Consider the following 7,635-nt stretch of genomic DNA (forward strand, 5'->3'; position numbering starts at 1 on the left):
GTAAATACATTTAAAAAAACCTATTGAGAGAAATATATCATAGCAATGAAGTTATGACATAAAGGAAATGTATAAAATCAGTTTATAAAGAAGCTTAACCCGAATAAAATATATTATCCACATGATTGTCACAAAATATTTTTTTTTAACTTTGGCATGTAATTTTGGTGTTTTTTTTTCTAAATAAGTATTTGCATTTGTAGTATGAGACAATACAAGATGCTTAGGTATATAATAATATATGTTCATTTAGTTTAAATGTTATGACTGCACTACATACATATGAAAGTCAATTAGTTTTACGGGACTCAAGCCAAAAGCTAATATTCACTTTCCGCATCTCACCTCGCCTCAGTTTCATTTTCAGTTTCATTTTCTACCTATTTTAATGACATCTTTGTCTTGATAACACTTTTTGTAAAGTTCTAGACATTATCAATTTATTTTTGATCAAAGATTTTAAATATTTAGCTTTCTTACAGCAGGTGCCCATCTGTCATACCTCAGCATAAACGTATGTCAATGTTCCTCTCTTTCCATTATGTCCCCATTTCTATCATATAATTTTAGATTAAATCAGTATTCAGTGTTTATAAATAGTACATTTTTCCCCAAACCAAAGGTATGTAAGATATTTCCTTTTTAGTTCAATCATGTTTGCTCCAGGAGTTCATAATATTCTCTTACGTGCTCCATAAATACCATAGATTCAACCTCAAATTCTAGAATGAAATTGTAATTATACTTTCAATAATTCACAAGTATTGAAAAATTTGTGTTTTATTTTTTAAATGACTGTATCTCCCTGCCTTCCTCAGTCCTCTGACCCTCATCCGGAACCTACTTTCACTCAAAACTTACTTTCCAGATTTAAAAAGTTATAGCCTTTCTCTTGACCCTAGAATTTTCATCCCCTCTCTTTGAAGGTCCACCTCTCTTTTCTTTCTCTCATGTCCCTCTTCATCTTTGTATCTTATTACATTGCTTGATGTAATTATTTTCTCTAACTAGAAAAGTAAATATTTTAAAAGGGCCCCTCTGAAGATGTTTTTGGTTTACTTCGAGCCTCAAAGGATGGTTTGCTAGATTCAGCTATCTAGATTAAAAAGTATTTTCTCTGAGAAGCATGAAGAACTAGATATCTAGGTCCTATGCCATTCCTGAATCCTCTGTATATACTCTTTCTCTTCACACATCTTTCATTTTTCTGTGTTTAAAATATGCAATTAATAATGTATTGGCATGAACCTCCCTTTTATCTATGTTTAAGGTACTTCCATCTTCATACCTATGTTCTTTATTTCTGGGAAATATTCTTGTGTTTGTGCTTTGATCATTTTCTCCTTCCGTTTCCTCTACTATAGGATTCTCTATTTTTTAAGTCAGTAAATTTTTCTAAAATTTTAAAATTCTTTTAAGTTTTATTTTCTAACTATATTATTATATGTTTTCTTTTGCTGGTGGACACAGCCTGTCTGGAACAGCAGCTGTGGTGATGCCAGCTGCAGGGGGAGGCATGGTTGAGGCTGTGAGGCTCCATGGAGCTCGCAGGAGCTGGGAACAAGTACCTAGTTAGCACGGCAGGAGCTCTGCGCTCTGAGGCCACAGTCACAGCCGCCCAGCAATGGCTCTGGACTCAGGTACTCCTGTGCTCTTGGGGGCCCAGGAAGCCTCATCCTGAGCATCCCTGCACGCTCAGAAGTGGCTATTCCTGCTCCCTGGCCTCTTCCCACTCCCAGAGCCCAATCCTGTGTGGAGCAAAATTATGGCTGAGCACAGCTGCTGTTGCGACCCAGTCTGGTGTGCACACCCTTGGGGTGGTGCTCCCATGCCAATCCTCTGACATCTCGGCCTCCTATGGACTTTGGGCACCAACGAGCATGAGAAGAAGGCTAGGGAGCACTGAGGGAGGCCCATTGGGGACCTGGAGGTGCCCCTCAGCACAAACGGCCTGGTTGCCATGGTTGTCATGTTGATGATGGAAGGCAGACAGATTCCTAGGTAGAAACAGTCAGTTTCCCATGAAACCCCTTCTTCAAGCCAGAAATGGCCTGAAGGATGGGGACCCATCTACTAGTTCCAGGCAAAGTCCACAGCCTAAAGTGAAAACTTCATTGATGACCGTTCAGCCAATTTTCGGCAATCCATTGCCACCCATGGACCAATCAGCATGGCTTACTTTCTTTGAGCCCATAAAACCCCAGACTCAACCAGACTCAGACCTTGTGACTACCACTTTTAGGAAGCAGAACCCACTTCAGGTTTCCTCAACTCATCATCAGGACAACCTCTTCGTAGAAAGGAGCCACACTCTCTGCATCACGTCTCCACTGGGAACTGGACATTCATCAGGACTACCTGCCTGTGGAAAGGAGCTACCCACTTCTGGTCTCCTGAAAGCTGTTCTGTGGCTCAATAAAGCTCCTTCCTGCCTTGCTCATCCTCCAGTTGTCTACGTACCTCATTCTTCCTGGTGCTGGGACATGAACTGGGGACCCACCTGGCAAGACTGAAAGAGCTGTAACACAAACAGGGTTGAAACATGCCCCCTGCTCACCATGTTGCAGGTGACGAGAAGGAGAGAAGAGCTGCGGCCCTTCTCATAGCCCAGACCTATGTGCTCCTGGAGCTAGGACTGTGACATGCTGTAACACCCTCTTTTGGGCTCTAAAGCTCCTGGAATCTCCAAGCTTTCAGGTGCCACTTCATTCCCCTTGTCCAGATGCTGATGTCCACAGCAGAAGCCTTCTGGTCCAGCTTCAGCATCACATGGAGCTGGCACCTGTGTTGGCATTTAGAGCTGCCCACCCTGCTGCAGCTAGCATGCCTGGCTGTGTGCAGTGGCCAGACACCATGCTGGCTCACTCACACACCTCTTGCCACTCTGCCCTTGACTTGCCCTTGGCAAGCATGGCGTCCAGTCCAGTAGTGCTAGCCAAGGGTGGCCTGCCAGGCCAAGTGGGCAAAATGAACCCAGCAGGCATAAGCAAAACCCAAGCAGAGGCACGGCTGGCCACAGATGTTTCTGGCTTGTGAAGTGGCACCCTAAGGAGCCTGTCACACTTTCTGAAATGTATATCTTAAGACCATTCTACACTCTCTAAATGTACTGTTTTTATAGTATAGTACTCTGGTTTTTGTGAAAGTAATATCTTTTTTCCTTATCTTTATTTAAGATATCTCTTAAGATGATTCTATACTTTCTAAATGTACTGTTTTTATAGCATAGTGCTCTGTTTTTCATGAAAGTAGTATATTCTTTTACTTAACTTTATTTAGGATATCAATGATCAGATTTGTTGTCATTTTTCTTTCCTGGTACATGCACTATTTTGTATCTCTGTTTCCTTTAGGTTTATGTGTCTTTGTTTTGTGTTTTATTGGTTCTTCATTACCTGATGAATGCTTTGCTTTGTTTTTCCTATTAGAGGATTTCTGCAAACATCTGGTTATATTAGGCAATTTAAAAAATATTTAATAGAAACATATTAAAAGTTTGCAGGGAATCTGTGAGCATTTCTGGGCCTTCCTGACTAGAGAACTTAAGGTTAAGTTGCTAGGCAGGCACACAGTCATTTCACTTGATGAGTTCCAATCACTGGCTCATTGTTCTCCTTGGTTCCAACAGAGAGGTATCTTTGTCTTGTTTCTAGTAGAATGGAGGTGAGAGTGGAGTGTGAGTGAAACAGGAGAAATTTGATTGTGTGTTTACTGTAGCCAAGGGAAAGAGATTGGAGAATTTGATCACCTTGACTTTCACATTGTTGGGAAAAGCAGCAAAGGAGAAAGGACTCACAGAGTGCCTACACAAAAGGGTTATGAGTAACATATAAACAAGGAACAACAAACTGCGGAAGGTCACAGGAGGCCTCTGAGGAGGAAGGCCTCTCCATACCTCATGTTCCGGTGCAGGGTGACCTCAGCTCTGTTACCATAAACATTGTGCTCAAGGACGTAAAACCCCTTAGTAGCACTATGATGTAGTCAGACTTGTAGGCTCCTTGTAAGGCCTGAGTTCCAACAACCGTACATAGAAAATAAGCTAAAGATAACCACATGTTCTGGTTTTATGAAACTCCCAAACCACCACTGTTATCAATCGTTAAGATAATACACCATTTCTGGCTCACTAATCCAATTCCAGCTCACTGATTCACTCCACCATCACTCCACCCCTACCCTATAGATCAAAGTGATTGTAATCAATAAATAGTGTAGATGATCAGAGCTTGGGGCCTTCACTGTCTCCTCCAAAGTAATAACTGATGGTCCCCTGGTCCCACTGTTTCTCTTAATCTGTCTTTTTCTCATTCCTTTGTCGCCACTGAACTCAGGGTACCCATGGGTGATGTAAGGCTGGCTTCCAACATTCTGGTGTCCAATGTGGGGCTCATGGATCCCTACATTCTGGCACCCAATCTGTGGGGCTCATGGATTCCCCACATACATGACTCCCTGTATTTTCTATATAACATCTCTGTCTTCACTAAGTTAAAATTCCTTAATCTACTGCATTGCTGTTTTAAAGCCTGCAAAGAGAAAAACTCCAAAGTTCTGGCAGGTGGAGAAAAGGCACCTAATAATTTTATTTGTAGGATTCAAACAATGCCCCTGTTTTCAGATACACTTTTACTCATGCTTTTAAATTGATATATATAGTGCCCAAAATTACTGAAATCATTCGGAGTTCCATTGTGTGATACAGTTTATTTCTAGGGTCTTCTTTATCCTGTTAGACATTTATGTTTTGGTTTACCAGTTCCAATATGCCAGTTAAAACATGTGCATATAACTTTCATGTTTGTAGCTCTTTTCATTATGTACCTCTTATCCTTAAATTTGCTCACTCACAGGCTTTATTCTTTGCAGATTCATGCATCGTCAACAAAATCCTCCTACAATTATTTTATTGAGGCTTCTTCAAAGAAAAAAAAGTGTTCATGTTTCTCTGCTTACATAGAAGGCTTTCTATTGGTATGAAAAATCATGTGGATCAATACTTATATTTAATAGTATTTCTGATACATTTATCTCTGAAAATAAATATAATGAAATATGATGGAATAAAATACAATGGAATAAAATATCTGAAGTATGCAGCTGTTTCTACTATATTCAAGATATTGAGCCTTGTACTAAGTACACAAAATTTAATAACAAATCAGAATGAAGAACTTTTTAATATGATGAATTATTAAACTTAGCAAATATTTGATCACAATAATGCTTGTCGCATATTTACCCATGAATGCTGATCAAATGATACCATTTGCATCTGTCATGAAAGAATACATTTTGTCCATATTGATTACTCTGCACAGTTGCCATTCATACACGTTTTTATTATACGGTTTCATTTTATGTTGCTTGGTTTAACTGTGCATGCCCTGTTTCTCCCTATAATAATTTACCAATTTTGATAAACAAGTTTTTAGAACATTACTGTTAGCAATTATTGTTATTGGGAAGGAGCTAAAAGAAAAATTTTACAACCTAAAAAATATAGATCGCTTTACAGCTTTTTGGTTAAATTTACCTTGACCTTTATTTCATGTAGAAAGACAGTTTTCAGATAAGCAAGTAGTATTCTTTTCTCCACTAAAGTGTTCTATAATTAGAAACATATGCACTGGAAATGACAAAGGCTACAAAAATGTATGGGGATTTAAAAATGAGAAAATAATTCAAATACATATTAATAGGCTGATTTTTAAGCTAATCTATGTTTAAAGTTCATTTATACATGTCCTATTTTTGAAAATGGAAACACGAATGAAAGAACACAGTAAAATGAACTAAAAAAATTGGATCATTAAAATAATAATGATTCTTTGTTGACTTCTCTTCCAGATTTCATGTCACTGCAAATAAAACCATATTTTTCATATTAAAAGCATAATATAGTTGATAAAAATAATGATATCAACATAAAATTAATAATAAAACAAAATTGTACTTAGATGGAGCATCTGACATTTATACATCCAAATTTTTAGTTATATGTAGTAACGTATCTGTTGTAAAAACTGTTCATGTAAAAGCAAATCATTAGAATGAAGAGATACCATTTTGGGAAGAAACACACACACACACAGGCACAAAAATAATCCCAGAATATTTATTTGAATGATTCTTTGTGAAGTTAAAGGACCTTATTGCAAAAGCATTCCAAGAACTGTTCTTCGGCATGAATTGCACATCTGGGAAAAAGCATACACTTATAAGTGATGCATGTTTGAAGGGTTCAAACATAAAACTGTCGTTGCTTTAGTAGCTTCATTAGAGAAGAATTATAATGACCTATTAGCTTTTTTAGATTATGGATTAAGCATGTCAATGAAATTATTGTAAATGAAATGTACTTTGGCCTTTAACTATATGGTATCAATTTTCAGTTGTATTATCTTAGGTTGGTAATTTCAAATGGAATATTTTATACTTAAAATTGTAATTAATCAATACATATTTTGAATAATGATTATCTTTAGAAGTATTGTGAGAAAAAGCAGCATATAGAGTTCATATTGAAAACAAGAAAAATATTTTTATTACATATTTAAATGATTTGTAAGTTTATTTCCAGCACATAGTGCTGTTATTCAAAATTATTTGTCAAAAAAAATTGATCAAATTTTATGTTTTATTTAGAAATTGTATTGAGAGGATGGATCCAAGATGGTCGGTTAGGAACAGCTCAGGATTGCAGCTCCCAGTGAAAGTGCAGAGGGTGAGTGGATGCCGCATTTTCAGATGGATTTTTATTGCCCACAGACCAGGAGATTCCCAGGCGGAGGAGCCGCAAGGGTCACCAGCATGGCTGTTTTGCTGGTGCCCCGGTGCGGCAGTTCCTAGTGCAGAGTAAACCGGACTGAGTCCCTTCTTAGCCAGCTCCGGGAAGGTAGAGTCACTCATTCATCTGATTAAAAAAAAAAAATAAGGGGAGGGGACTGAAACAGAGAGCTAGGCCAGGAGATTCCTGGGCAAAAAAGCTCCAAGAATCTCAGAGCCACAGTTTCAGCTGGTGCAGTGGGTCACCGCATAGGAAATCACACAGATCCTGGCACCTTTTCAACAGGTGACCAGAACACCTGGGAGAGAGCTGACCCTCCAACTAAAAAACAAAAGGCTCTGAGGCAGGTGATCAGGCCCGGCTGGTCCCACCCTGACAAAAACAAAAACAAAAATAAAAAAACAGCAATTGGAAATGCTCTGGGTTGAGATTTCACAGCAAGCACAGCTGAACCCAGGACAGTCCAGCTCTGTGGGGGAGAGGTGTCCGTCATTACCGAGGCACTCCACCACTATGGAGGCAGTCTGCCATTGCTGAGGCAGCCTGCTATTGCCGAGGCAACCTGCCGTTGCCAAGGCAACCTGCCATTACAGAGAGAGTCCGTCATTACAGAGGTGGGCCACCATTTCCGAGGCAGTTCTAACTACACCCATATAAACAGGACTACGGGGATGTTCACACAGCAGCTGGGCAGAGCCCACAGCAGCTCTGCGAAGCCTCTGCAGGCAGACAGTGACTAGGCTGCCTCCTTGCCAGGCAGGGCAGCCCTGAAAAAAAAAGGCAGCAGCACAGCAGAAACTCATAAATAAAGCCCTAACTCCCTGGGACAGAACACCTGGGAAAAA

The sequence above is a fragment of the Aotus nancymaae genome, unplaced genomic scaffold (genome assembly GCF_030222135.1).
Source record: "Aotus nancymaae isolate 86718 unplaced genomic scaffold, 86718_ANA_hifiasm-v0.15.2.pri h1tg000033l, whole genome shotgun sequence".
Classification (NCBI taxonomy): domain Eukaryota; kingdom Metazoa; phylum Chordata; class Mammalia; order Primates; family Aotidae; genus Aotus; species Aotus nancymaae.